General features: G+C 59.6%; 1 protein-coding gene across 21 annotated transcripts in view; it reads right to left on the minus strand.

The window, feature by feature from the left end:
* ELFN2 (extracellular leucine rich repeat and fibronectin type III domain containing 2) overlaps window positions 1–27,006 on the minus strand; it is a 92,181-nt gene that overhangs the window by 24,858 nt on the left and 40,317 nt on the right. For 3 of the 21 annotated variants that reach the window (XM_078076582.1, XM_036108696.2, XM_036108698.2), the window contains exon 2: window positions 21,615–21,776. The exons of 15 other annotated variants lie outside the window; for them this stretch is intronic. The gene's annotated coding sequence lies outside the window, so the exon portion shown is untranslated. Of the gene's footprint in view, window positions 1–21,614; window positions 21,780–27,006 lie in introns of all 21 variants that reach the window. 3 more of the 21 variants (XM_036108699.2, XM_036108697.2, XM_078076583.1) reach the window with 1 other exon arrangement.

A 27,006-nucleotide genomic window follows, 5' to 3' on the forward strand; every position in this document is an offset into this window, starting at 1 on the left:
TCTCCCCTCTCCCACAGGAACTCTCCCCATCCTTGTCTGTGGTAGGTGTCCGTCCCCCCCACCCCCTCCCCCCAGCACCACTGGGGCCACCCAGCAAACACAGTGTGTTCTCTGCTGGGGCTCCAGCCCTGCCACACTCAGCACAGTAATCCTGTGGTCTAAACGAACACCTCGGTCAAGTCAAGACAGCAAACCCACAGGGCTGTGGTCAATGCCAACAGGGAGCCTGGCAGACCACAAAGACCTCACCGCTCTTGGTCTGTGTGCACACACAACCCCCCCACACACACACCTAACAGGATGAGAGGATTAAGCTCGTCAGACCCCTTTCTCGAATGAGGAAACCAAGGCTCAGAAAGACAAAGTGGCCTCCCAGGTCACTGCTGGTAAGTGGCACTCAAGCCAGGCTGCCTGTGTCTGAGCACTAACTATGGGCCAGACCCAGATAAGCCTTTTACAGGAATGAACTCAGTCAACCCTCTCCCCAGCCCTGTGAGACGGGCCCTGTTAATTATGCCCATTTGAGAGATGAGAAAACTGAGGCCCAGAGCGGTGAAGCCACTTGCCCACGGGCACACAGCTAAGAAGGGGATGAGCCTGAGGCAAAGTTGTGGCCATGCAGCCATTCTGCCCTTCCAGCTTGGCTCCAATCCTCCCAGGCCCAGAGGCGCTCGGGGTGGGAGACATCCCCTTTGCTGGCTCCATCTCCATCCCAGCTCCCTGGCGGCAAGGACTTGAGCCAGGCCCTCCCTGTCGGGCCCCAACTTCTTCATCTGGAAGGGGGCGGACGAGACACACGGAGCAGAAGCTTGTTATCCATGCACCTGTAGGCCTAGAGCACCCCAGGCCCTGGGTTGGCAAACTGGTCTCCCGGCATTATCCCAGGGTGGGATGGGGTAGGGCGTTCATTCAGGGTTCGGGGACAAGCGGGGTGCAAGGCCCTGCCTGTCGTCACCAAGCATACTGCAGATCCAACAGGCAGCCCGAAGAGAGGCCAAGGCTGCGGCTTGCTGCTCCCCAGATGCCGAGGCTGATTATTAACAGGGAGGGCTTAGCGCCTCGGAGACACTGCTGCCCCCGAAGGAGGCTGGGGGTCCCTGCAGGGGGCTGCACTCTGCCAACTAGACATTCTACATCTACTGAGCGCCTACTGTTTGCCTGGCCTGGGATTCCTGGCACATATGGTGGAGAAACAAAGATGAGCAAGGAACTCACGGACCATCAGGGGACTCGGGCAAACAGAGACCCAACACACACGCACACTGGAGATTACTGCTGTCTAAGGAAACCCTCCTCCCAATTATTCTGTAAAATAAATAACCAGCCTCTAATTTCTCATAGAAAACATCTGAATTTTCACAGACTGGGGCTGTAAAAGGAGGTAACAGCCCTGGTCTTCTGGATGCCTCCTCGCCACACCCACAGCGTGAGCCCGGAGGGTGGGACCAGGGCCCCCGTCCTGCTCTGTCCCCGCCCCCAACCCGGGAGCCAGCACACAGAAGGTGCTCAGTTAATTCTGCCCAAGTGAACTCCATGAGCGCACTTGGATCCAGGCGCAAAGCTACTGTGTGTAGGGACCCCCCGGGGAACCTTGCTCCTTCCACTTTGTGACCTTCTGGGGGACTTCACAGAAGGTCAAAGCTGGCAGCTTCCCTAGCACATCCCGGCCCCGGGCGTGGGACACATGGGGAGACTGAGGCCTCTCCTTCCGGGGGGGTCCCCTCCTGCCCCAGCCCTGGAAAGGAGACTGCTCCTCCAGGCTCTGTCCCCGACCTACCCACAGCTGCCCTCTCTTCCCACGTGCCCTCAGATGCCCCAGACCGGCCGGGCCAGGTCAGCTTCTGGAACAAGCCCATGCCTGCCCCCATGTCTCCTCCTGGTCAAGGTCACCACCACCCACCTGCTTGCTCAGGGCACAGCCCCCGGCATTATCCTCAACTGCCCCCTCCCTCCCTCCCCAGTAGATGATCTACCACTTCTGTCCTCAAAATGTCCCACGTTTGTCCTTTGCTCCCCACCTCCCCAGGACGGGCCACCATCATCACCGCCCAGCCGCCCGCCGTGGCCTTCTCGAGCCTCCATACAGCAGCCCGAAAGAGTCTTCCAGAGGGCGATGCTGATGCTGCCTCTCCTGCTCACAATCTTTCCGGGGCTCCCTGAGGGCCCGGGGTTAGAGGCCAAGCTCCTTGCTGCCGTGAGGAGCTTCTGTGAGGTGGGCTGTACGTTCCCCACCTCCTGCTCCAGACTTGGCTCTCCTCACGTTCCCAGCCCACCCCACCCCCCGGCATAGGCACCCCCTTCTCCCTGCACTCGCCCCCACACTGTGAACCCCTACCATCTTCAGCTCTGGCATCGCCTCCTCCAGGAAGCCTGCCCTGATCCCTAGGCCTGACTTCACCATTCCACAGCAACCCCGTGCTCACCAGCGCCAAGCGGCGTCCCCCTAAACAGTCACCATCTCCCTTCCGGAGCCAAGACAGCACCATGTCCCCTCTGTGTCCCCACTGCCAGCAGGGAGACTGGCACAGAGGAGGTGCCTGGGGTGAGGGGACTGAAAAAGCAAAAGACCCGCACAGCGCCCCCCAGAGGTGCGTCATTCCCAGCTGGTCTCTGTCCCCATCCCTGAGGTGTGCTCATTATTACTACTGGTGACAAGACGGCCTCCCAGCTCCTTACCACTCTTGTTATGACCATTAGGGCCTCTACCAACCCTGCGGCTCCTGTGTCTACCCCGGCCCCAGGCCACTCAAGGCAGCGTGGTCAGGCAGGGGCAGAGGCAGAGGCAGGGGCAGAGAAGCAGGGAAAGAATCCCTCCAGGGGCCTGACAGAACTGACCTTATGGGGCACGTGGGGCCCCCATTAACAGATGAGAAAGCTGAGGCTCTGAGAACGAGCAGCTGACCTGAGCTCTCCCGCCTGGTGGGGGCCAGCCCACTGAGGGATCAGAGACTCCTGCCCACTTGTCCTTGTGCTGGACCCCCGGAGCTTTCAAAACGGAAGGAGAGGGAATGTTCCTGAAGCATGCTGGGCTGGGCATTTTACAGGCCAGCCCACTTCTGGGAAGCTGCAGCTACGGAGGAAAGTATGCACCAAGTGTGGGGTGTCCTTGCTCCGTACCCCTTCCAGCCGTGTGGCCTAGGGCAGGCTGAACCCTCCTCGGAGCCCATTCCTCACCTGTCCCTGGGTTTCTAGGCCCCCCTGCAGGTGTGCTGTGTTCAGTGAGATCGTAAAGACCTCAGCCAATTAACTACTCAACTACAGAGCATCTCCGAGGCCCGGGCTGTAGGCAGATTCGCTCACCTACTCCTCAGAAAGACTCCACAAGAGGCAGGTTCTAACAGTCTCCCCATTTTACAGGCAACAAAACGGAGGTGCTGGGTTCAAAGGACCCGCCTAAAGCCAAGCAGCTGTAAATGCGGAGCTGGGTGCACGGCACTGGGGACAGAAAGCTTCGCATGGGGTGGGGGCTCACTAATGATGTTCCTTCCCGGCTCAGACCTTGCCTTTCATCCTTCAGAGGCATCCTGAAGAAACGGGCCTCCTCTCCCACCTCCTCTCCCACCACCCGCTGCGTCCTCTCCAACCTCCACAGAGCAGAGCTCTCTCGCCCTCTACAGCCCCGATCAGATGCCGCCTCTTCCGCTGAGCCTCCCCTGTGCTCTGCCGCCCTCCCTCCTCGCCTTTGTCTCCACTGCTGCTCATGAAAGTCCCCCAGACAGGTGCAGGCTCCTAACGGGGCCACCCAGACTACCCTGCCTCCGCCTGTCCTCTGCCCAGCTGTCAGAGGAAACTTCCGGAAGCACAATGGGCTCGGGGGTCACTGCCCTGCTCAGAAGCCTCTGACGGCCTCCCTCGTCCTGATTCCGGCATTCAAGACCTCTCGTGATCTGGCTTGGCCCTGTCTCTGCAAATCTGCCCTCCGACACCATCCCGTAACCAAGACACCGTCAGAACAAACCACTTCTGGGCGCATGCGTGACACACACACATGCAGGTGCCCACACATACACTGGGCCTCCTTGGCTCCTCCCTGGATCCCTCCTCCAGCCTTGATCCCACCACCAGCCTCTCACCTGACCCCAGAGCAGCACCGCTCAGAAGTCCCCTCGCCAGTGCCTCAGCTCTTCTCCGTGTCCCGTCCTGGGACGCATCATCCACACACCCGGTTTCCAGGTGCCCAGCATGCCCCGCGCTGCTGGAAGACGCACAGCCTGGACTCCTTCTCCTGGCCCGGAAGGAGCTCCTGAGCTGCCTGCTCCCCAAACTCCCGAATCCTCCTTCCCAAACCCCAGACTCTAGCACATGAGCTTCTCACCCTCCTCTGAACTCACAGTCTTTTCACACCTCTTGGCCTTTCCCCTTGAAATTCCCACAACCCCTTCTGCCCCGCCCCCACCTCATGAATGCTACTTCTCATGCAGGATTCACAGCCACCTCCTACAGGAAGCCCTCCAGCCCACTGGGGCATCACTCACCCTAGTCTGCCCTCCCCCTTAGCAGACTAGGTCCGTGACGGCAGGGACCATTCTCACTGGCCCCCAGACTCTCAGCGCCTTGCACAATGCTTGGCTCATACCAGGTGCTTGAGAACTGTCTGCCGAATAAATGCACTTCCCTCCTGTGCCTTCCCTGAGCTCCAGCAGGCAGAGGGGACAAGTTCATGAGCCAACAAGGACCAGTGCGAATCTGCCCCCTCTCCCCACCTGCACCAGCCTCCAGCTGCACACCTGAACTACAACAGGGGGCAGCACCTTCCTCCCTGCCGCCCCCCTCACCTGGCTGCCGACTTCCATCGGGTCAGAATAAAACCCACAGCCTTCCCGACCTCATTTCCTCGCCCCTCTGCTCACTCCCTGGGCCCGGCCCGGCCCCCCAAGGTGCTGATCTCCCCCTACTCTGCAGCCTCAACCACCCCCCAGGGAGCCCCCCCAAATGGAACAACCCCATTCAGAGAAGCTGACCATCTCTCCCACATCTACCCCCATCCCACCAGCCCTCAGGCCCCTTAGCTCCCCTTCCCCGCACCCCTGCCCCTAGTTCCAGGCTGACCGCAAATTCTATCCAGAGACAGACCCCCACAGTGTGCAGACAACCACCCCCATGGTCACAGGCCCAGGGACAACAGCGGGAACAGCCACTTCCTCCAGCCTTCAAGGCCCAGACACCTTTGTGATGCCCCACAGCCCCGTCGGCTTCCTCCCACCCGCCCTGTACCTACCTATCGAGGGCAGCCTCTAAGTCCCTGGAGAGCAGAGTCCCACCGGATTCCCCCCAAGACCCCTACTACCTAGCCCAGAGCAGGAGTTCATAAGTTCCCTTGAACCAACAAATGAATGGGTGCTGGATTCAAATCCCCCCACTTCCACCTGCACCTTTGTCTCCCCATCTGTAACTTGCCCTGCCTTCTTACAGGGAAGACCCAAAGGTAGAGATCAAATGAGGGCATGAGCCCTAAAGTGATTTTAAAACCATAAACCAGGGGTGCCTGGGTGGCTCAGTCAGTTGAGTGTCTGACTCTTGACTTTGGCTCAGGTCATAATCTCAGGGTCATGAGATCGAACCCCAAGTCGGGCTCTGCGCTCAGCAGGGAGTCGGCCGGAGATTCTCTCTCTCTCCCCTGCCTCTCCCCCTGCCTCTCAACTAAGTAAATAAGTAAATAAATCTAAAAGAAAAAAAAACCCATAAATCACAAAACACCTGGAAGGGACTTCTAATTCCAAGGTATGAAAACTAAGGCTGAGACACTAGATTTCATTCGCTCCTTCATTTAACACCATCTCTCATGCCCTGGGGCAGGCACGAGGTATCCGCAGGGATCAGGAAAGACGCTGCCCTGAGGAAGCTCACAGCTGGAAGGGAGTACTAATTACAGGAGACCAGTAATTGCAGGGGGGATGTGGGGGAGAAGTGAGGCTGCCAAGGCCAGGTAGGCGTGTCCAGTCAGGCCTCCCAGCGGAAGGACCATCTAGCTCTCAGGGCCATTGGAAACAAAGAGTCCCCAAGGAGCCAGGTCAACCAGCAAACAGGACATGCCACCCCACAAGCCAATGTCATCTCAGATGAGCCGTGCCATGAGCAGGACACGATCTTGTGAGGTATGCATCACCACCGTCCCCATTTTACAGATGAGGACATGGAGACCGGGAAAGCAGAAGCAACAGGCCTCAGGCCTCACAGTTCTTGGGCAGCAAAACCGGTGGTCTTTGGGCGTCCAGCACCTTCTGAGGCCCCCCATGGAGGCAGGGAACAGGGTCTAGAACATTCAGCCTCTGACCTAAGGGCCAAGCTGCTCTGCAGGCAGTCAGGTGGGCCATTCTCAGACACAGCAAGGAGGGCCCCAGCCGCCTCAGGTTAGGACAAGCACACAGTGGGCTGTCAGGAAGAAATCCCCACACACAGCCAAAACAAACCTTCCAGATGTGGGCACTGCTTCACGCGAGCCGGCGGGGCGGCTGCCCTGGGAAGCATGAGGTTTCTGGTAACTACGCGGGGCCCAGGCAGCCCTCCCTTTAATGCATGCAAATGAAGGGCATAAATTTCTGCTTACTTAACTTCACAAATGTTAACAAGCTCATAAAAAAATAAGTTATTCTTCCTCAGCTCCACAACACCCTTCCGTTGCTTAATTTTGTTTCTCCCCCCTTCCCCAACCTCCTCTTGTGAGGGAAGCCAAGGCTGCAGGTCTTGGGGTTTCCCTGCCAAGTGGGTCTGCCCTTCCTCCCCTGCGCCCTCTGGGCTAGAAGGAGAAACCTCCACAGAGGAATCAGAAGGCCCCCCGGGAGACCCTGCTCCAGCCCCCACAGCTGTGTGACCTTGGGCTCTGACTGAACCTCTCTGATATAATTGCCTCATCCACAAAGTACGAATCACAAGTGCACCCTGCCTGCCTCTGGGCTGGTGTGAGGATCAAACAAGATAATCCCAGTAAAGTGCTTAGTTTGCTCCTGGCGCGGAACAAGCCCTCAATAAATGTTAGCCCTTGCTATTATGTAAAGGAGAGCTAAATACCCCCCAGTTAATCCATTTGTAGAGTTTGCCTTCTGGAGCAGCCCACAGATCAGTTTTGTTGGCCGGCTCAGCGTTGATAAAAACCCGAGCTTGATACCATCAGGCAGAGCCTGAGCGCTAGAGGTTACCACAGGCCCCACCATGCCCTATTGTCTCACTAGGCCCAGATTCCAACCTTTAAGTGACCTGGCCCTGTGGGCACCTGAGTTTGCCACCCCTGCTTGAGGCCTCTCCGAAGCTTTTCCAACTGGTGATCTCATCGAACACATCATTAGGCCAGGGGACAGATGAGGAAAGAGGCTCACGGAGGGCCAACGATGGGCCCACAGTCCCTGGGGGAGGGGCTGTGGGGCCAGACACCGGTCTGAGCCCCACTGTGCCAGCTCAAGAGACGCCTGGCACACGGAGGAGCAAATGGCCCACTAGCCAGGTGGCAGGAGACGGGCTTGGCCTCCATGAGCTCAGTGTGTTCGGGACCAGGTGGGTGGCAGAAGAGGAGCCAAGGCCTGCCCTGAGCCTCATCCCAACCTGGCGATGGGTGTGCCAAGCCAGGGCGGCACTCCTATGTGCCACCCACTCCCCCCACCCCCGCAGAGCTCAGAATCAGAGGCTCCAAGGATGGGGCTGGGGCTAGAGCTGGCCCATTCCCCTCAGGGCCCCTCTATACCTTCTCCCTTGAGTGCACCCCCAGGAATGGCCTAGGCCAGAAACTCCCAACTCTTGTTGATCCACACTAGTCCCTCTTCTGACGTCAAAAAGCATAAAAAGCCGTGGCCCCAACTTTCTTCAGTCAGAGTTAGCACCAGCTACATCCCCATGATCCCCCATCTCACAGAAATGCAAACTGAGGCTCAAGCAGGAGGAGGAATGGATTCCTTATGGTTCCACAAAGGGAGACTGGCCTTCCAAGTCCTGTCTTGTGCTACCCTCCAGCCAGCACCAGCCAGCAAGACCCAGAAAACAGGGCCCAGACCTATGCTAGAGAGGCCAGCCCGCTGCACCAGATACCCTCTCTAGGCCTTGACTTCCCCATCGGAAATTCGGCTGACTCCGACACAGTGAGCTGTTCTGAGAGAGAGGACGGTGAGGTGAAGGTCCTCAACACCAGTCAGTGTGGTCATTTCCGTGTGTGCCTCAACTTTCCCAAGAGGGCAGTGGGGCTTCTGTCCCCTCTGTCTTCCCCAGGGCCCCTCTCACTGGGCACCCCCTGGCCTACATCCAATGGTGGCACAAGGAACAATCGAGTGGTTACCATAGACTAGACACCATGCTGGGGGCTAGGTGGGTACAGAATCTACTAGATGGGTGCTGTTATGCCCATTTTTCAGACAAGAAAGCAGAAGCATAGAGAAATTAAGTAATTTGCCCAAGGCTTCTTGGGAAGAAAGAGCAGGTGGACTGATGGGCAGACCAAGGAGCAAGGATGGAGAACCCAAACTTGGCTACGGGTGCCCAGATGAGGCAGAGGATGAGAGGAACACAGTGGGGATGGAGGAGGAGGACAGAGTCCAGAGCCCGGGGCCTGGGAGGCCGCCCTATAACTGCTGTGGACTATAGAGGTTGGCCGCTCCTAACGGCTCCCATGGTGGCACACCTCAGTGGGATCTCAAGTTCAGGCCACAGTCATTCGGTCATTCTTCCTCTCTCACCAGTCTCAAATGGCCCCCTAGATGCCCCTCCCCAGACAGGTCCAGCCATTGTCCATTCCTACTGAACCAAGCTCAGCTCCCAGCTTTGCAGGTCTTGCCCAAGCTCCCACCAAGCCAAGCGTGGCCAAATGCAAATTCAAACCCAGCTCTTGGACATTCCCACCCACCACCTCCTGATTTCGGAAAAGTCCCCAAGGCACCCCCAGCTGCTGCAGGAGGAGAGGTGGGGCCTGGGGTGGGGGGGCGGGGCCACGAGAGGCAGGGCGGGGCCTGGCAGGTAGAGGGCCGTCCCCCCCCTCCCAGAGGTAAGGCTGGATCCTGGGCCCGGTTGCCTTGGCAACCGGACTAATTAATTCCGATTGGAGCTCCATCTGTGCTTTGGTGGGATGGGCGGTTTGGGCTCCGGGTGTTCGGGTGTTCGTTTTGAAGCGAAGGGGAGATTAGTGGGAGGAGCTGGGAGGCTGTGGTCCGGGGCTGGAGAGAGCCTGAGGCCCTACCCCACGTGCACACTAGCATCCCCACCCCGCAAAGGAAGAGGCAGGCTTGGTCCCCAGAGACCATCCTAGACACCCTTCTCCCAAGGGAGGCGGCTCATCCCAGCCCAAACACTGCCTGGTACAGACAACAGATAGCAGGGCCTCCGGTGTGCGCACACGAGCCCACACACGAACACACACAGAGAACACGGGCTCCAGTGAGAGAGCCTTGGGATCAGATGCCAGCTTCGCTTTCTGAGCCTCAGCTTCCCCATCTGCAAAATGGGCAACACCACTCCCCTCAAAAGGCTCTTAGAATTAAAAGGACGTCCCCAGTGCACCTGGGGACCTCGTTATCCTGGGATCAGGGAAGGCTTTGTGGAGGGAGATCCTGGTGATGGAACCACCTATGAAGGATCCAGAGGGTGGCAGTGTGAGGAACTGGAATGAGGCCAGGAGGACTGGATCATGGCATGTGAGAGGAGAGGGTGCCTCCAGGCAGGAGCACTGGGGCTGGGCCAAGTCCCTGCAGGTCTCAAAAGCCAGGGTAAGGATTCTGGATCTTGGCCCAAGGAGAGTGGGGAGCCAGGGACATGCTAGGGAGTCCTGCCAATGGAAGGGTGCAGAATGAACTGGGGGGACAGGGGTGGAGGCAGCAGCCTTTGAGGAGCTGCTATGACGGTGACAAGGTGATCAGGAGATGGGAGGATGTGAAAGCAGGGCCCGACGACGCATAGGTCCCCTTCAACACGCGGACAAGAGGCTGAGCATGGTGTTCAGGGATGACTCCTGGGGTTCAGGGGGGAACTGAAAGACGGTAATGCCCACCCCAGAACAGAAAGGCTCAGAGAAGGAGCAACTGGGTCAGGATGCTGGATGAGAGGAGTCCAGGATGGAACAAACTGAGTTTTATGGGGGGAGAGGGACCCCACAAAAGACGTGTCCAAACAACAACTGGCCTTACCCAATGCCTACCAACCAGAGGCAGGGCACAGTGGAGGATGGAAGCCTGGGCACCCCCCTCCCTTATGCACAGCTGCTGGGAGGATCCAGGGAAGAAGAGAGCCACCCCCAAGAGCCGAGGCTGTCGATCAGGCTGGGAAGCTCACTCCCCAGGGACAGACATGCCCTCCACAAGGCAGCACTCAGAGCCAGACCTCCTGGGTTCAAATCTGGGCCCCTCTACCTCACCAGCTGTGAGATCCTGAGCAAGCCTAAACTTCCCCCTCCCTAAAACGGAAATAAAAGCAATGCCTATCTGACAGGTTGTTATGAGGGGGGCTTCCCCCTGGGTCCCCCAGAGGTGTGGGATCTCAGGGAACCCGCTCCTTCCGGGAGAAGAGGCAGGACACTAACCTTTGTCGAGCACCCCGCGTGACAGCTGTTACAGACCATCCGGAGTGGTGATCAAGGAGGATGGTCCGGGGCTGAACCCTGGGTCCCTGCTTACTAACTAGGGGACCGGGAGCGGCCCCTCGCCTCCCCTCCAACCTCAGCTTCTGGGAATGTGAAATGGGGATAAGGAGGGTATCTGCCCATGGCTCGTGGGATTGTTGTGAGCGTGAAATGTGAAAACACGTGAGCATGTGTCACCTGCCCAGCATACAGCCAGCACTAACTAAATCATCACTGTGGTCATCATTACCATCTTTGCTAACATTCCTCCCAATAACCTGAGAAAGCAAATGTGATGATCCCATGTAACAGATGTGAAGGGCGAAGGCCTCATTTACCCTCGCATCCAGGACCTGGACTGGCCACCATCTGATCACAGGGCCCTCCCCGCCGCCCAGCCCAAGTGGCCGTCTCAGCCCAGGATAGGGCCACGTGAGACTGCCTGGGTCTGAACCCTGCCTAGCTGCTCTGAGCTGTGTGACCTTGGACACGTCACCTCACCTCTCTGAGCCTTAAGTTCCTGCCCTAAAAAATGAGGGGTCCTATCTCTGTACCATCGTCTGAGGACTAAATAAGGAGATACACAAAAGGTGTTCAGCCCAGGGACTGCATACAGCAGGTGCTAGATAAAGGACAGCAGTTGTGATTACTGATCAGATGAGAAGACCTGAAGGAAAGAATGATGGCCCACAAGCACTCTCGTGGGGTCCTGGGAGTGATGCCCGCCCGCCAGCCAAGCAAGCACATCCCCAGAGGGCTGCAGCCTAGAGGTCCACCCCAGGTGCAACCCCCCACCCCGGCATTCCTCCACCAGCCCCACCACCGGACCGACCGTACCCCAACCATGCCCCTATCCACCCCCACCCGTCACCCCCACCACCTCCTGCATGGAGCACACAGCCACATGCGACCCCACCCAGCCCCGTGACCAACCCGCAGCCCCTCCCCTCCCCCCACTCCGCATCTGCTCAATTAGGGAAACTGGGGAGCGAGGGAAACAAAGACTTAATTTCTGAGCTAATCAGCCTGCCTCATGCTAATTACCATCCTCCCGGGCATTAGGGCAGGCTTCCTGGGGGAGGCGGGGGAGGCTGGTCCCCAGGAATGACACCCCCTTCCCCCAAAGCCTGAGCTGGCCCAGAAATGGCGGGGCTGGAGGTGGGGGGGGGTGCGGAATCAGGATGCTTGGGCAATGATTTCAGTGTGGGACTTGGTGGCTGTGGCCAGAAGGAGGGGACACAGCAGGGAATGTGCCAGGGGCAGGTCCTACCCTCCCAGAGCCCCCTTCCAGGACTCCTGCCTCATCCTGGGGGCAGCCACAGACTTGGGGGAGGCCCCAGAACAGGTGTCCCATTAGGTGTCCAGCCCACGGCCTTGGCAGAGAGATGGACAGATGGATAATTTTAAGCTAGAAAACTGAGCAATGATCAGAGTGCAGCTTTTGGATCGTGGCCTAGAGTAAGTGTATTGAGTGTGTGTCTTTGCACTTATGTGTGTGCGTGTGCACCTGTAGGTCTGTGTGTGTGTGTGTGCTGCTACACACATCCATGAGTGCACGAGAAAGAGGGCTTGGGACCGCGAGCCAGGACATCTGGGCTCCATTACCTGCTCTCCTCTGGGTAAGTCCCTGCCCCTCTGAAATTCAGACTGTACCATGAGAGAGGGGGAAGGGCTGACTGTTAGGGTCACTTAGTCCGTGAACGTGTACTCAGGACCTACCACGGCAGCACCTGTTATGCACGCACCAGGCTCCCTGCTGGGCAAGGGTTCTGTCCCCATGGCTTCCACTGTTCAGCGTCCCCTGTTCCAATCAACACAGCGTGGGATGGAGAGAAGCCTCCTGCAAGGCACTGACCCTGTGAGATGGGCCAGGGTGACCAGGACGGGCCACCGAAGGCAGGGCTTGTCACTGTATTTCTTAGAAAACGTCCTGCCCAGCAATGAAACTTCAGATAACTGGAACTCACTGTGGGCCCCAGGGCAAATCCCTTCCCCTGTCTAGGCCTCAGTTTCCCCATCTGCAACAATGGAGGGAGCAGAATGAGGTGGACTCCAGGGTGTATCCCAGCCCTCACCAGCGAGGATTCTCGGTTGTTTCCCCATCGTGGGTACGTGTACGTGGGTGACACCGGGGGCAGCAGTATGCCCCCAACACGCACGCACACACAGCTGACTGTCCCAGCCCTGGGTCCAGAAGCACAACAGACGCACCAGATGGACAGGTGCGCCCAGCGATGAGAGGGGCTACCCGTGCGCCCCCCCGAGGCTCATCCTCTCCCAGTCAAGGCTCCCAAGGCCGCACACTCACCTCTGCTGGCACAGGCCAGCCCTGAAACTGCCTCCCCCTCCCCTCATGGAGCCCTCACAGCTGCCTACCACGTCCTGAGAGCCAGCAGCGTACCCGGTGTCCCCACAACAGCCCTGCCACTAAGTACTGTTACCCTGTTTGACAAATGGGGAAACTGAGACTCAGCTAGGTCAAGTGACTTGCTTGGTAAGTGATGAGCTGGACACTCAAATCCAGCCTGATCCCAAGCTGCCACACCTTCCGTGCCCTAGGACCACCTTCCTGGACCACCGTTAAGGCTCAGACTAGGGGACCAGGCTGGCCCAGATCCTGCTGGAGCACTGCTCTCTGCAGACTCTCAAGGGCTCCCACAGCAAGCTGCTTAGGAGGGGGGCCCCCGGGAGCCAGAGGGCCCAGGTTCAAATCCCAGTCTCACCACTGACTCGCCCTGGGACCATGGGCAGGATCCTTAACCTCTCTGCACCTCAGTGTCTCCATCTATAAAACGGGGATCATGACATTTTGTTGGATTGTTGTGAGGATTTAATTTCTGTAAAGTTCTTTGAACGGTACCCGGCACGTAGTAAGCATTCCTTGGGCTTTGTTAAATCAAAAGAATAAACAATTCCCAGGCGCCTGGGTGGCTCAGTAATGAAGCGTCTGCCTTTGGCTCAGGTCGTGATCCCGGGGTCCTGGGATCGAGCCCCGCATCAGGCTCCCTGCTCAGCACGGAGCCTGCTTCTCCCTCTCCCACTCCCCCTGCTTCTTGTGGTCCCTCTCTCACTGTCTCTCTCTCTGTCAAAAGATAAATAAAATCTTAAAAAAAAAAAAAAAAAAAAGAATAAATGATTCCCTTTGACTCTATGGACAGCCGGAGAAGTGGGTCCCCCAGAGGGCAAAGAGTACAGCTGAGATTCAAACTCTGGGTCTAGGACTCCTTGCCCGGTACTTTCTCCCTACAGCTCTGAAGTAGCTCCAGCTCAGCCAAGAGAACGAAGACGTCCCAGGACTGACCCTGGCTCGGGCCCCGGGAGGTAAACAGAGGCTGGGAGCCAGCCCCTGCGCCACCTTCTCTGCCCCACCCCCAGCTCCAGAAGGCCCAGGCACTCCTACGGCCACCCAGGGGCCCTGGGCCACCAGGTGCCAAAGCAGCTCCCCTTGGTGCCGAGGGCCCACGGCCAATGGTCCTGGGCCACGGTAGGCAGGGGGTGGCAAAGGGCACTATGGCCTCCCAGCAGCTGCTACAGCATTCCCAGTCCTCAGCATTCTGCCCCAGGGATAGCCCAGGTCCCAGGGAGCCCCACCGGCAGGAATCCCACCCACAACTGGGGGTCGTCCCTGAAGCCCTCAGCCAACAGTTGCAGGGGAACCCTCCGCTAAGGCAGACCAAGGCAGGCCCCCGCTCTGTCCCCAAGGGGAGAGGCCCAGAGTGTAGCGTCAGGGGCCACATGAAGGGGTAGAGGCTGCGAGGCGAATCCCATGGGAGTAAGAACAGATGGTGCACGTGTATTTGCGGGGACCCAGAAACACGGGGAAGGGCCCCACCAGTGATGGGGCAGGGGTACCAGCTCGTCCCTCCGTTTTCTACTCAGAGAGCACGGGGTCAGTTCCTTAGTTAGAAAGGAGGTGTTATAGGGGCGCATGGGTGGCTCAGTCGTTAAGCGTCTGCCTTCGGCTCAGGTCATGATCCCAGGGTCCTGGGATCGAGCCCCGCATCGGGCTCCCTGCTCCGCGAGAGCTTGCTTCTCCCTCTCCCTCTGCCTGCCGCTCTGCCTATTGTGCGCGCTCTCTGTCTCTCTGCCAAATAAATAAAATCTTAAAAAAAAGAAAGAAACAAAGAAAGCGGGTGTATACACTCACACACTCCCCTTTACACACTGCAACACTCAGCGAACACACAAAAATTACCCAGTGCGCACGTGCACACACCCACCCAGCCAGCCACCTTCCTTGCGTGGCCCGAGGAAGGGACATAAAAGCTGCCCCAGAGATGGGCAGAGTGGAGAGATGAGAGACAGAGAGGAGACAGGGAGACACAGATGGAGTGAGAGACAGAGGCAGAACCAAGAAAGCTCCGCTCGGGCCCTGGGGCGATCTGCTCAGAAGCGGCCCAGGGGCCCCAGAAGGAGAAAGTTCTGGGTTCTACCCTCAGCCCAGCCACTCACCAACCCTGGGCCAGTGTCTCTCTGGGTGTCAGCCTGCCCAGGAGGGCAGGGCAAAGGGATGGAGACCCTGTGGGGTCTGACCGTCCAGCACTCTCGGGTCCTGATGCCCTGCCGAGGCCCGGCTCCCACCTCTCCCCAGGCCCCTCACTGTCCGCAAGCTGCCCCGCGGTCCCAGACAGTCTCTGAGGACAGCCCCGTTCCTCCTCCCTGGAGCTCCCCCTGAATGCAGAATCCAGAACGGAGCGTCCGGGTCAGCTGCCATCTCAGCCAAGCCAGGAACCCCATTCCCAAAGCCCCCTCCCCCTCTGCAGCCACCAAGGCCAACGGATCAGAGAGGGGAGGAGCAGGGCAGTGACAAGGACCATAAGTGCCACATGTCACGCGTGCCTGTAGAGGAGTGAATGATGCTGCCTGCCTGCTTCGTCTCACTTAATCCTCATGAAGAACCCTGATCCCATTTTGCAGATGAAGAACCTCAGGTTTGGAGATGACCTGCCCAGAACCGTGCAGCCAGCAAGGGGATGAATGAGCTGGCGGGGAGCCCAGGCCACCTGCTCCAAAACACAGCAGCAACGTCCACACCTTGTCCGGCAGGCACTGGGGAGAGTGGGAGGGGCCGGACAGGCAGACACCCCAACATTTCCTAACCCAGCACCCCAGGCCTCAGGACTCCGCAGGCCACAGCCTATCCCCAACAGCCTGAGAGGGGGTGGCTGGGAGGGCCGCTGAAGTCCTGCCTACCTGCTCCTGCCACCAGGAACCCCAACAACAAGCAGAGTCTGCATGTATTGAGCACTTACTGTATGCCAGGAGCAGGGCCAAGCTCTTTATACTATCAATCCTCGGAGGCGGGTACTATTTTAATTCCCATTTTGCAGAGGCGTGGCAACTTGTTAGGGTAGAATGGGGAGTTGAACCCAGGCCTGGGCCCCCACGCTTGACCACTGTGTCACCCCATCTAACAGCCCCGGGACTTTCTCTGCTCTGACCCACCGACCCCCAAGCCGACACCCTGGAGTGTCAGACGGAGGCAAGAAGGGCCTCCTTCCTCCAGTCTCTGCTTAGCTCAAGGGCTCCTAAGCCGCCATCATCTGGGGCACCTGCTCTCCTCTGCCAACCCCTCCATGGCCCATCTCTTCCCAGGATGCTCGGGATCCTTGGCGAGCTCCCACCTCCATCCTTAAAGTGCAGCCTTGAGCAGGGAGGGGAAGGTCTCTGTCTCCCCACAGACCTCAGATGGTATCCTCGGGAAGAGGAGCCTGGGTCTTAGCCTGAGGCCCAGAGAGGGTGTGGGATGAGCCAGGGTCACACAGCAAGTCAGAGGCAGGAAGGAGAACTATGGCACTTGGCTCCCCCTCATGGCTCAGCACAGAGTCTGCCCTCCCTCCTGTGTTTGTAAACCTTGAAGCTAGGTTGGTTGAACTTGACCCCATGTGGAGGCAAGGGGGGGGGGATGGATCTTTAGCAACTTCTAGAATGCCTCGGGCCTTACCAACCATGCAGCCCCCAGCAGCCCTGTGGACCTGCTACGTGTAAACAGTCTTCTCGGCAGCCCTGTCTCATGCCATCCCCTGCAGGAGCCCAGCGCTAAGCAGGCAATGTGCCCATTTCACAGATGAGCAAACAGACTCAGGACATTCAGGATCAGGATGGAACGCACTGTGCCTTGCTTCCAACCACAGAACACACCCTCAATCCGGAGCCCCTGCCCTAAATCTAACCCCTTCCCAATCCTTAGGGACTGCCTCTTCCAGGAAGTCTTCCCAGAAGTCAAGGAGCCTCCACTCAGAGGGACTGAGCTTTCTTCCTACACTCATGAAGCAGACTGAGCCTCTGCCCTCAGACTAGGGCTCCTGGGAGACGGGGGACTCCCTGAAGTCATGGCTATGGCTCCCTCAGATAAGGATACTGATGGCCTAGAATCCGCCCCACCCCTGGAAGACTAGGGACTCCCTGAGGACAGGGCCACCATGCTCTCCCTCCTTCACAGTAAGGAGGGAGGCAGTAAGGAGGGTGAGACTCCCACCTCCCTCCTCCTGAGCCTCCACCCACACAGCCCCCCACTCAGAGTATAACCCTCTGCCCCGACGGTACAAGCGGGACCCCCCTCCTCTCCCTCTCCCTCCTGGCACTCCTCCAGGCCTGGCCTGTACCAGGCAGCCTACTCCCCTCCCCCGGGCCCTGTCCATGAATCCCACCTCTGTTGGGCACCACAGACCCCCCTTTCTCCTCCCCAAACAAATGGGGTCTTGAGTGAACCACTGGGACCACACACAAGGCCAGATCTATTCCCTGGGCTAATGTCACTGCCAACAGGAGGCCGGGGTGGGGGGGCGGGGGAGCCGGGCTGGGTTGGGGGGCACAGGCTGTCCATGCCACAGCCTCTCTCGAGGTCCAGCCTCCAAAATCAGGGCCAGGGCTCTCCAAGCTAGGTCCTGGTGAGGCTAGGATCAGCAGCCCACTCCCTGTGTCACCCCAGAGCAGACCAACCCCAGACGCCTCCATCGTGCCTCCCCTGCCTGACACAGTGCAGGTAGGAGCCTCTGAGCCCAGGTCCAAATCCCAGCTCTTGCCCTATAGAGAATTTCCCCACACCTGAGGCAGGTCATCTGTAAAATGGGCATAACAAGCCCTACTCTGCCTGGGCTACTGTGACCGTGAACGCGGGCGCAGACAGGAATGTCCCCGGCATGCAGTAAGTGCTCAAAGAAAACCAGTTTTCTACTTTCTTCGATTTTCTCTTCTTGGGGGGTGGGACGGGCAGGGCATGGCCTTTTCCAAGCACTTTAAATATCTCCTATTCAGAAGTCAGAAGCTCAAGTCCCCTCAGGAACGAGCGCTGGGGCCTCCCAGGCCTCGCAGGACTGAATCAGGGGTGATTGAGCAGAGGCTGTTTTTCTACCCCGGGGAAAGGGCCTTGGAGTCAAGCCTGCAAATCGAAGCTCCAAAACCCACTGCCTCCCAGAAGCCCGTCTAGATAAGCCAAGACGTCATCTCCATTTTACAAACAAGTAAACTGAGACACACAGTGGTTAAGTAATTTGCCTAGAGGCACACAGCTAGTGAGCGCTGAACGAACTCAGGCCGCTACCAAAAGCTCTTCCTTAGGGCGGGAGCCTTCCCCACTTTAGAGCCTTTCTGCTATGTTGTCTCTGCGGTCAGAGAGAAGTCCAAACTCCCTAGCTTGAAAGGCCAGGCCCCCAGCAAGGTGGTGAAGGTGATGTAGCGCAGCAGAAAAAGCCCTTGACCCAGAGTCCGCGCAGTCGGGGCTCGGAGGCCGGCTCTGCCACACACTTCCCGCTGTATGGCCTCGGATATGACCAGGCCTCCCTCCCCAGCCTCGCTGCTCTTGTGGGTAAGATGGGCGTGACAAGACTGGCGTCCCACGGTGGCCGGCAGGGTTAACCACCTATGCAGTCACCACGTACTTACTGAACGCCTACTCTGTGCCAGGCCGCGTTCAAGGCACTGGGGATAGAGCGGGGAACAAGATCGAGAAAGCTCCTGCCCTCATAAGCTGACACTGGACGCTGGTGGAAGGGTGGATAATAAGCAAAAAACAAAAAAAACAAAAAAACCAACAAAATAGCATCCGGTTGTGTTAGGGGCTAAAGGAACAAAGAGAGGGAAGAGGCCCAGGGTCACAGACAGAGCGCTCAGGAAGGGCCTCCCTGGGGAGGCGACACGGCACCGGAACAGGGACAGGGGCCAGCCCACTGGGGAGCAGCGCTGAGCACAGGAGGGGCCACGACCCCCCCCACCGCCCGCAGAAGGACCAGCAAGTACAAAGGCCGAGGAATTCAGTGCAAAGGGGAGCCCGGGGGAAGCGTCCAGCACACAGCAGAAGCTCCAGAAAGAGCAGCTTGGTGGTGTTGCTGCTATAAACCCCATGAGCTCCTTGCACCTTGCTTTCCTCTTCTGGAAAACAGGATACCAGGCAGCTTCGAGGGAAGCCTGTCTCTTCCACACACGTGGATTCATTCCTATTCCTCCCATTTTGCAGGTGGGGAAGCTGAGGTTCCCAAGACCCCACAGCCCGAGGTCTTGTCATCCCCAACCCGAGGTCCTGCCAGCCTTGTGTGGCCTCACAGGTCACAGAGCGCTCACTGCCTCTCCCCCCCAGGCAATCCCAACACGGCGCTGACCACCAGAAAGTCTCTTGGGATGAACGGAGGTCTGTGCCTGGTTGGTCCCCCTTCTGCCATCTGGGGCCACGCAGGACACATCTCCCCCCACTTCCCGCAGGTCACTGGAATGGTGAGAACGACTCACGGGTTCGAAAGAGCAGCTGCCGCTCCAGGGAGCCCCTCCCAGGCGGCAGACCCTGGGCTTTACTGTCATCCCCCGCCGCTCGCAGGCGAGGTGAAGCTGAGTCCCTATCACACGCATCGTACAAAGAAAAAAGTTGAGGCCCCCAAAAAGCTAAGAAACATGCCCAGGCCCGCCCACCTAGAAAGTGGCAGAGGGAGGCTCTGAACTCAGGTCTGTGTCACTCAGAAAGACAGTCGTCCTGCCGCTCATCCCCCAAGTCCCTCAACTGGCCCTCTTTGGACATCCTTTTCCGTCCATTGCCTGGCCTGTCCCCTGGTGGTGGGAAGGACTCGCCCTGAATCCGTTACTCCCAGGACACCACGAGACACTCGCCTGACATGCCGTGCCCCAGGCCTGTGAAGGGACGCTCGGGCCCCGTGAAGGAAGCCAGGGGCCAGGGGGCAGGGGGCTCAGGCAGCAGCTGGGGGGCCCCTGGAACAGGTAGGCAGGTAGCATGGAACACGGAGCCAGCAACACCTGGTTCTACGCTGGCTCAGCAACCAGGGTGCTGCGTGACTGTCGGAGGCCCTTCTCCTCTCCAGCCCCACTTCCTGCTGTCAGGTCACTGCCTCCAGGGCTCAAGGGTCACAGGGAAGGGCTCATCGAGGCAGACCTCCGGTGAGACGTCACCACCGTCCTCCCTAGGCATGTCAGAAAATCATTTTTAGACCATATTTGGAAGGAATTATGACGGTGGCCGTGGCTGATGCTTATGGAGGCTCTACGATGCGCCAGGAACCACACCAGGGGCGTCGCGATCCCCAGAGACAGCAAGCCCAAGACGCATGTGCGTCATCTCCATTTTAGAGATCGGAAAACCGAGTCCCCAGAGCCTACAGCTGTAAGTGCCGGAGTCAGGATTCAAACCCAGAACTCCGCCGTCCCATGCTGCTTCCTACTCCAATTATTGAAGCGAAATGCTTGCTTCGGAAAAGTGCCTGGGGACTGAGGGGAGAGAGAGACGACTCTCAGTGTGGCAGTCACGGAGGGGCAGGCTTTCCCAGGGGAGGAGTCAGGACAGGTGAGTTGGACATTTGGGGAGACAGGTGCCCAGGGGTCAAATCCCAGCCCCGCTGCGCGTGTGCCTGCTGTGCGACCTGGGGCAAGTTACCTCCCCTATCGTGCCTCAGAGGCAGGTATCAATGCCGGGTATCCTGGAGCACAGCAAACCTGAGGGATGGGGACCAAGTCACTTGGGGACAAGGAGAGAACATGCATCCGGATGGGGGGACTTGTCTGCTCAAAGGCCCTGAGGAGGAGGAAGGCTCCAGGAGGCAGAGGTGGGGGCACCTGGCCGCAGAAGTGGGAGTGAAGAGCAGGATGAGCCTGGAAGTGAAGGGCACAGCTCAGACCCACCCACTGTGCCTCTGTCCTCCCCAAAGAACCAAGCCCAGGGCCGCAGTCCCTCCCTGTCCCCCCCACCCCACCCCCACGGAGCCCCCACCACCCCCCTCGCTCCCTGCACGGCCCCTCTAGAGCACCCAGCACCGGCCCTTCCCCGGGGCCCTCCACACCTCGGCAGCCACAGGCCCTCCACGTGGGGACCACCTCATCCTAGAGACGGCATCTCGCTCTCCTTAGCAACCACCAACACCGTGCCCAGACCGCCAGCCTCCTCCCTCCGTCTCCTCCTCTCTCCATGGAGACCACGATGCCACAGAGGCGGCTCCCTCGCCAAGGCAACCACTCGGCACCCGCCCGGACCACAGCTCCCTCCACGTGGCCACCACCAACACAGCCGCGGTGACTGTGACAGTCTCTCCCCTCGGAGGCAGCCACCAGCCCCAGCCGAGACAGAACAGCTCCAGCCTGTCTGCGGCCTCCAGCTTTCTGACCGCCCTCCTGACGGAATTCCAGACGCCCGACCAGACCCGCTATCGATTCTGCCCCGCCTGTCTCTGCTCCCAGCTCACTCCCAGCCCCTCGGTCTGCCCCTCTCTACAGTGGGAAGCCCCCCCCCACCTCAGGGAGGAGAGGAGACCGTGCTCTCCCAGGCCGGGCACAGACACCCCGACCCCGCTGGGGTGCAGGCAGGCCCTGGCGGGCCAAGGGGCAGGAGTGCGACTCCCTCCCACCCACCACGGTGGGCCTGTCCCGGCCTCCAGAAAGGCCTGCCACTCAGCCAGCTGCCTCACAGGCCCCGAGGAAGGGAAGCTGGGGAGGGGCAGGTGGGGACGCCCACAGCTGGGGGCGGGGTGGGGGGGCGGCAAGGCAGGGAGGGCCGGACGGGAGACAGACAGGCCCAGCTACACCACAGTTCGCAAGGCCAGGTGATGTGAGCCCTGCTCACACTCGCACACGGTCAGAAGGACCCTGTCCTTACCGATGTCTGCGGGCTAAGGGGGCCCTCCAGCCCACGAGCCTCTATCCCTGGCCTGGTCTCAGGGAGGCCCCCTGGGTGGCGGCCAGCGGCAGCAGCAAAATCAAAGGGGTCTCGGGTCCTGGTCCAGCTCGGGCGGCAGCAGCTTCTCACCCAGGTCCTCTCCTTCTGCGAGGAAGCGAGGGGGAGAAAGGGGAGGGAGGGAGAGGAGAGGAGGAGAGAAGGAGGGGGAGGGGGGCAGCAGGAGGGAGGGAGGAGGGAAAATGCTGAAGTCTTGAAGGGTACACTCACTTCTTTCTTAGGTTTCCCATGGCAACCGAATATACCACAAATGAATATCAGTGTGAGAGAGAGGGAGGAGGCAGAGAGAGGGGAGGGATGGAGGGAGATGGAGGCAGAGATGGAGAGAGATGGGGGAGATGGAGGCTGGGAGGTAGAGAGATGGAGGCGAGGAGATGGAGGCAGGGAGACGGAGGCTGGGAGTTGGGGGAGATGGAGACAGGGAGATGGAGGCTGGGAGGTGGGGAGATAGAGGCTGGGAAAGGAGGAAGATGGAGGCAGAGAGGTGAGGGAGATGGAGGCTGGGAAGTGGAGAGATGGAAGCTGGGAGATGAAGGAGATGGAGGTGGGGAGATGAGGGAGAGGGAGGCTAGGAGGTGGAGAGATGGGGGGAGATGGAGGAAAGGGAGGTGGGGAGGAGGAGGAGATGGGGGCAAGGAGATGGAGGCTGGGAGATAGAGGCTGGAAGATAGAAGCTGGGAAATGGGAGAGAGGAGTCTGGGAGATGGGGGAGATGGAGGCTAGGAGAAGGGGGGAGATGGATGTTGGAATATGGGGGAGAGGGCGGCAGGGAGATGGGAGAGAGGGAGGCAGGGAGGAGGGGGAGAAGGAGGCAAGGAGGAGTGGGAGATGGGGAGGTGGAGGCTGAGAGATGGGGGAGATGGAATCAAGAAGGTGAAGAAGATGGAGGCTGGGAGATGGGGGAAATGGAGGCTAGGAGATGGAGGAGATGGAAGAGATGGAGGCAGGGAGAAGGAGGAGGAGATGGAGTCCGGGAGATGGAGAGATGGAAGCAGGGGGATGGAGGCTAGGAGATGGGGTAGATGGAGGCTGGGAGGTGGGGGACAGGGAGGCTGGGAGATGGAGGGTGGGAGGTGCAAGAGATAGAGGCTGGGAGGTGGGGGAGAGGGAGGCTGGGAGATGGATACAGAAAGATGATGGAAAAGAGAGATGGAAGTCTGGGTCCCCATCCTACCCCATTGGGTTCAGGAGTGAGAGGAGGGAAGGGGCCAGGACCACAGGACTTCTTTCAATCCCTCCCTGGTTCCTGGAGGAGGGGCAAGCCACGATGGGTGGATTTTCTGGGTGCTGAAGGGACCCCATTCCTACCACCCCACCCCAGCCTAGCCCATGTTCCTGACCCCTGCAGAGCCCCAGGGCCTGGAGGTTCTTCCCACATCCCAGCCAGACACCCCACTCAGTCACGAACACACACAGCATACCCAGGGGGGATGCCCCCCACACCCTCCCACTCCCCGTGGCCAGGTGCTCACATACACAGCCCCTCCCTCCTCACATGGGCAACCACACCACCCTCGTATTGGTCACCCCAACACCAACCTGACCTACTCCTTCTACAACTGGGCCCCAGCCCCTCCACTGCAGGGAACAAGCACCTCCCCACCTCCCCACCCCCCCCCCAGCCTACCATCTCCCATTGATGACTCGGGCACACACCCCTTCTCTCAGTGTGCCCACAGCCCGTGCCCTGCTGGGTGCAATGCTGCCTATGCACTCACACACCCTAAGAGTAATGCCCCTGCCTGACCTCCAGGGGCACAGACACACACACTTCCAGACAGACGGGCCTCCACCCCACCTTCCCCCATCTGTGCATACCCGTGCACACGCATACACTCACTCTCTTCCCCCAGAGGCCCCTCTCCCTGCCTGGCCCGCACCCCCCACAAGCCTAGATAGTCCTCCCAGCCCTCCCGCACAGGCAGGAGGCCTTGGCCCCCTCCACACTGCCATTCATAAACATACTAGACCCTCCCAGGGCTGGCAGCCGGTGGCCAGAGAACAGACGTGCGCCCCGGGGCCCTGCGCTGCCCCGCTCCAAGGCAGAGGACAAGGACGCACCAGCTGGCTCCTGGAAAGGGCTCCCAGGCCCAGGTCCCCAGGGATCCCTCCTCCACACTGGACCCTGAGCCCGGTGGCCAGCAGACACCCTCACGCACACCAGCACCCCCCAGGACACTCAGGCAGCAGCTAACACCTGAATTCCACAGCCCCTCCGACGGCCGTGTGCACAGAGACCCAGAGGCGCTGTCCCCAGCTGCCCACAGAACCCCGATAGAGCGGTGCCCACCTGAACACGCAGACTCACACTTGTGCCACCATGCCCGCGGCCACAGCACACACGCCCCTCAACACACTCATGGAAACGCACTGGCGCCCACTCACCGTGGACGGCCCCCCACACGCACTCGGGCTGCACCATACACACCCAGACAAACATGCCCACAGGCACAGGGGCCCCTGCACGGGCCCCCCACACACCAACGCACGGGGAACCACTCCCAGACCCCCCCCCAGCACACGCAGGGCCACGCCTGCACACCCGCGGCGCCGCCCTCCCAGCCCATCCACACCCACCTGACACACGCACCCCGTCCCAACAAGTCGCAGGCCCTCGCTCGGGCCGCCCCTCCGCCCCCTTCCCGGGGCACGCGCCGAGGCCTGCCGCCAGCCCCTGCCTGGCCCCCGCGGGTTTACGATCCCGCGAACCGTGCCGAGCCCAGAGGCCGTGAAATTGGCTGCGAGCGGCAAGGCATGCGGCTGCAAATTCTAAGCACAGGGAAGTAAGGCAGAAACCCGGCAGAACCCCGGCGGGCTGCGGGCCACGGCGCGGGCGGGGGGCGCGGGGCCGGGGGGGGGGGGGCGGCGGGGGGCGCTCCGTGCGCGCGCTCCCGCCCACCCCGCCGGCGTGCACGTGCCCCGCTGGGGTGGGAGGGCGGGGATTGCTGCGCGCGGGTGCGCCCTGGGGACCCGCCCGGGACGCGCACCGGGGATGGACACACCTCACCGCCCGCGGGATCGGGACCTGCCTCGGCCAGAGCGCCCTCCGGATGACCGGCCTCGGGCCACAGCTACGCAACTCTGCGTTGCCGCCTCCGGGAGGCCTTCCCGGCTCTCCGCCCTCCTCGGGCTTCTCTGCTCCCACCTCCACCGCCTGGTGGCCCCTGGCCTCTGCTCGCATGCACAACTCCAGGCTCAGCTCCACCAGGACCCTGGCACCAAAGGAAGGGAGAGGGAGGGCATGGTCTCTCCCAGATGCCAGGCCGGCCCCCTCCAGTCTCATTTCATCCCCACCGCACTTCATGCCTTTACCAGCTGTGCGAACTTGAACCCGTGACCGCAGACTCTGCCTCTGTTTCCTCGTCTGTGCAGCGGGAATGAAGCAGAGGGTCGTTCTGAGGGTTTAAGGAGGGCCACTGAACAAGCTTAGAACAGCGGTCGGTGACCGTGGAGATTATTAGTCAGTATTGGCCTGGTCTTGCCGAAGACAAGGGGCCACACTTCTCTGAGCCCAGACTTCTCTGAAAAAGGCAGATGCCTTTGCTGCCCCCCTACCTGTGTGGGAAATCCGGAAGATGCACCCCTCAGCTGCCCTCCAACCAGCAAACATGGGTGAATTAATAGTCTGGAAGTGCATTAAAAATGCAGGTTCCCAGGCCCGACATCAACCCTCCTGAATCAAAATCTCAGCCGACGAGGCCCAAGAATCTGCATTTTTTAACAAACACCCAGAGACTCTGGCGCTCCCTTTCTCAGCCCAAAGTTTCCCGTCCTGTGTAATGGATCCCCCAACTGCATTCCAGGCTCATCTTCCCAAAATCCACTCCACGCTTTCCGACCTCCAGACCTTGGCTCCCACGGTCTCTCCACCGGGCCTGCCCCCACCCAGACACTGGCTGGCCCTCTTTCGCCCTCCTCCAGCCAAAATTAAACAAGATAATAGCCGGTGTTGAGCCCTGTGCCTGGCACACGGCATGTGTGCGGTCACGGGAATCCGGCCTTGCCCTGAGCACAAGTGGGCCCAGCCTCTCCCACCCTGCTCCCCAGGCTGGCTCAGCACCTGCCCTGCAGCCTGCTTGGCCAGCCCCTCGGGGTCGGGGCACAGACAACCAAGAACCCCCTGTCACCCAGGCCCTACTGTGTGTGGGCCCCACGCTGGGCCCTTGGCAGATGTTTCACGTGTCTCATCTCTCTTCCAGATGTTCCATGTGACTCCTCTCTGTGTGCGTTCCTGCCTGAGCCCCGGGCCCAGCAGTTATCCCCGGGTGAGATATGCTTGTGCACGCACGTGCGTGTGTGTGTGTGTGTGTGTGTGTGTGTACTGAATGCAAAATGCCTCAGTCCATCCTCAATAGCATGTAGATAAGAAGAACTTGCACAGGTCATTTTTGAGGGCCTACTAGTCTGCACCTGTGTGGAGCTGATGTACTAGAAGGAAAGACAGACAGGAAACAGCTAAACAAGCAGAACCATGAACACCCCCCCCACCCCGACCCTGGTAGTGAGAAGCACAGAAAGCAAGGGAGGTGGGCTGCCAACCCCATCACTTGTGTCTCTCCACCATCCCAGGTGAATTTCAGAGACAGAGGACAAAGACAGGCCAAGGAGGGAAACTGAGTCAGGCCTGAGTCTTGGGGCTGGGCCCCGAGCAGGCTGGTCAGGCAGCCCTTCAGAACTGCTCCCCACCTTCCCCCCTGGGAGAGGCGAGGACCAGCGTGCTGAGGCCCATGCGGCATCACACACATACACACGGTCACGTACACGCACAGGTGCACACACAGACATGCCCTACCCCCTCCCAGCCCCTCTGCACGTTCCAACTGCGGGGACAGGCAGCTCCCAGGCCCCACTCACACCTCTGCGGGGCCCCCTAGCCTGGCTCCTGAAACAGTTTCTAGGTATTTCAGGGGGTGAACGTAGAAGCTGAAAGGAGAGGGAGGGATAAACACACACACACACACACAAACACACAGCCCAGGACCCACTCCAGAGAACCAGGAATGAATAAGGGAGACAGATGGGAAGGGGGAGGGAACTCATCTAATTGGCACCTACTACGTGCCAGACACAATGCTCCACACTTGACATTCTCTTATGTAACCACACTGGAAAAGTTAGGAACCCGGCATCGTTATCCCCACTTTATATTGAGGAAGCAGGGCCTTCAGGAAGGGAACTTACTCGCCCAAGACACACACCGTTAAAAAGAGACGGAATTTGGACCCCGGGCCCCTAATCTTTCCGCGAGCGAGACAGGAGGGAGAGGATGGTAGAGTGGCCCAGGGGGACTGCAGCTGAGGCCGTGACAGCCTCC

The sequence above is a fragment of the Halichoerus grypus genome, chromosome 6 (assembly GCF_964656455.1).
Source record: "Halichoerus grypus chromosome 6, mHalGry1.hap1.1, whole genome shotgun sequence".
Taxonomy (NCBI): Eukaryota; Metazoa; Chordata; class Mammalia; order Carnivora; family Phocidae; genus Halichoerus; species Halichoerus grypus.